Source organism: Loxodonta africana, chromosome 1 (assembly GCF_030014295.1).
Source record: "Loxodonta africana isolate mLoxAfr1 chromosome 1, mLoxAfr1.hap2, whole genome shotgun sequence".
NCBI lineage: Eukaryota > Metazoa > Chordata > Mammalia > Proboscidea > Elephantidae > Loxodonta > Loxodonta africana.
Genome location: NC_087342.1, coordinates 82,957,437 through 82,960,802, shown reverse-complemented (window position 1 = coordinate 82,960,802; position 3,366 = coordinate 82,957,437). Strand labels below are relative to the sequence as shown.

The following is a 3,366-nucleotide window of genomic DNA, read 5'->3' as shown; positions in this document are numbered from 1 at the left end:
TTCCACTGGATCTTGGTTTTTTCATTTTATGAATGTTGTGATTTCCAAATCAATACAGAAAGAGCTTCTTCCTTCTTTTCTTGGCAGCAAAGAATTCCGTTGTATGGATGTATTATATATCTTGCCCATACAAACAATGTTACAATAAGTAATAGTCCGCATATGACATGTCAAATGGGTGTGAGTAGTTTTTGTACGTGGAATTGCTGAAGAAGTGTATGTGATGTGAGATGGTAATTCTGATGGATCTTGCCTATTATACATTCCTGCCAGCATGCCTCGATGGTCTGGTTTCCCACACTATTGCAACCACTTTGTATTCGTACATAAATGACAATAACAATAATAGCAAACCATTGCCTTCTATTGGATTGATTCTGACTCTTGGTGACCCCATGTGTTACAGAGTAGAACTGCTCCACAGAGTTTTTTTGGCTTTAAAGTTCATGGAGTTAGATTCTCAGGCCTTTCTTCTGCAGGGCCACCTTTAGGTTAGTAGTTCAGTGCAAACTGTTTTTGTCACCAAGGGACCTTTATGTCGACATAAAACAAACAGAAAAATCCAAACCAGTTGCAGTCGAGTGGATTCCTTGGGTAAATGACACCTTCAGATATTAATATAGAGCTAACAAGCCATTGTTAGGCCACCTGAATCTTATTCGGTACAATGGAGTCACCCAGACATTGGAAAATAAACAGCTATTTAAGTTCCACTTGTAATTGATGTAGCAAAATGGAAATTTCAGATAAATGATGTTGGGCTAACTGGGTCGCCATCTAGGAAAATAAAAGTTTACATCAATATGTCATCTATGATACTTGAATAAATTCGAAATACATATAAAATTTAAAGGTAAAAATAAAAAATAAAACCAAATGTAATTACTGTAAAGTTAATACAACTTTGTGTAGAAAATCAATTTTTCCACAAAACTTAGACACAATAAAATCTTGACATAATTAAGTACATTAAAAAAATTCTGCCTGGATATACCTCCATTCTCTTAAAAAAACAAGATGAGACAAAAAGAAACAACAACCAAAAACCCAAATAAAAAATGTATAAGACTGGAAAAAAAAAATAAATTGTGGAGAAAATATTTGTAATTTCCCTACTACATAATAGGGAAATATTAGTTTCCTTAATATGTAATGTGCAAAAGAGCAGGTTTGGGAAGTATGAAATATGGAAAAAATGATAGATTCCTTTTGGCTTATTTGTCCCTGAGTGGAGCAAACTGTTAATTGGCTGGGCTGTTAACCAGAGGAATGGAAGTTGGAGTCCACCCATAGGCACCTCAGAAGAAAAGCCTGGTAATCTAGTTCCGAAATATCAGCCATCTAAATCCCTGTGGAATATTCACCTCCAAACACCATGTCCAACGATTGTGCTATACACAACATTGGAAAGTGAGACAAGTTGTTCATTTTGATTTAGGATTAGGTAACGAAATGAATCTGGCATTGAAACGGACTTAAATTTTTACCAGTGGGCTTAGACTGAAAAGAAGTGCTATGTCACATGATTCTACCTTCAAATTAAGCAACAAAGCCAAAGCGGAAAGACCAGGACTGGTTCTCCAGGCTAAGGAAGGAGAACCACATTGCTCCTGAGGCTTCCAGTAGAGGAAAAAGGAGGAGAAACTGAAACCCAGCCCATTGGCCCTGCTTGTTTTATTATGTGGGGACTTTTTCAGAAGCTCTGACTGTGTAATTAAAACCTTAGCAATTCTTATTCGTTGGTGTTTTAAACTAGAAACTTCCAACCCAGCTATTCCAAGCACAGAGCCTATGAAAAGAATGCTGTAAAAAGAAAGAAAACCCTGTGAAGCACATTTCAACTCTGATACACTTGGAGTCTCCATGAATCAGAGATGACTCCTTGGCAACTGTATATTGGCATGCTTATGCAAATAATATTCCTTGCAGGTAACCCCAGACTAATATAGTTGCCTGGACAGGCAGAATCGGGTGCAGGTGGAATGAGGAGGGGAGGTGGTGGAAGGGAAGATTTTCACTGTGCATAGTCTTAAGTTTCTGTAATTTGGAAATGTATGAGTTATATTTGTTTCAATATAAACATTTTAAAAACCATAAAGATTTACCCCTTGGACACGAAATACTATTCTTAGACATAAACAATAGTCAGAAAAGACAATAGTCTCATTTTCTTTAAAAGACCGTAATTGATCTTAACCTACTATTAGGGGGAAATATGCCTTGCTTATGTTCTCCAAGGGCGCCTTGTTCTCCAAGGGCTCCTTAGTTGAGGGCTCTGCCCAACCAAAAGCCCAAACTCACCAGCCTCTCCTTGGAAACTTTATCGGGCAGTTTCACGCTGCGCTGTAGAGGTTCGCTGTGAGTCGGAAGCCACTGGATCACAACTGGTTAGGTTTTTGGTAATTCGGTTCTCTGACGGATCCAATTTACAATTGAGTTTACAATAGAGTTGGCAGCGGTGGGATTCGAACCCATGCACCATGCAGAGACTGGAACCTTAATCCAGCGCCTTGGACCGCTCGGCCACGTTACCTAAAAAAAAAAAAAAAAGTTACCTAAGTATGTCTAAAATCATCATGTTTACGAAGATAGAAGATTGTTTTCCACGACATTATACTTTTCCTAGAACATTTCTACAAGGTACTGGTCCAAAACTAAAATTTATTACGTGCCATGCATTGTCTTTACATTTGCTGTCATTCAGTCCTCTAAACTGCCTCAATAGTAGGTACTGTTACTATAATCTGCATTTTCCTGGTGGAGAATATGAGGCACACAGATAGTAAGAAACTTGCTGAATGTCACCCAGCTGTAAGTGATGTTTAAAGCGGTAGTGGAAAACTTCACTCTGCTGTACATTTATTTAAAAAAAAAAATTTTATTCCGGTGGTAAAATCCTGAAATGATTTTGATCAAGGTTCTGTGACAAACTGGGAGCAACAGCAAACTTACGTATGAACCGAGTGCTGTCGAGTCGATTCTGACTCATAGCGAGCCTGTAGGACAGAGTAGAACTAGTGCCAATTCCTTTTGGGGCATGGAGACGTATGAAAAAACACGAAAGCCCTTATCATACAGTCGACCTTGTAGGACAGAGTAGGACTGCCCAAAGGGCTCCCAAGGAGGAGCTGATGGACTCGAACTGCTCGGCTTTTTGGTTACTAACCCAACTCTTAACCATCGTGCAACCAGGGCTCCAATGGTGTAGTATATGAAAGTCTAATATTTTAATAATTTCACTGATGGTTGAAAAGTATTCAGCTGAGATGTTGACTAAGTACACTTAAACAGGTGCCTTCTTAGCGCAGTAGGTAGCGCGTCAGTCTCATAATCTGAAGGTCCTGAGTTCGAGCCTCAGAGAAGGCA

At 38.8% G+C, this 3,366-nt stretch overlaps 2 non-coding genes across 2 annotated transcripts; one reads left to right on the top strand and one right to left on the bottom strand.

The window, feature by feature from the left end:
* Positions 1-2,450: 2,450 nt before the first annotated feature.
* Positions 2,451-2,533, bottom strand: TRNAL-AAG (transfer RNA leucine (anticodon AAG)). Its single transcript has one exon. It is a non-coding gene; the product is annotated as a tRNA-Leu (tRNA).
* A 760-nt stretch (positions 2,534-3,293) lies between these two features.
* On the top strand, positions 3,294-3,366 carry TRNAM-CAU (transfer RNA methionine (anticodon CAU)). Its single transcript has one exon. It is a non-coding gene; the product is annotated as a tRNA-Met (tRNA).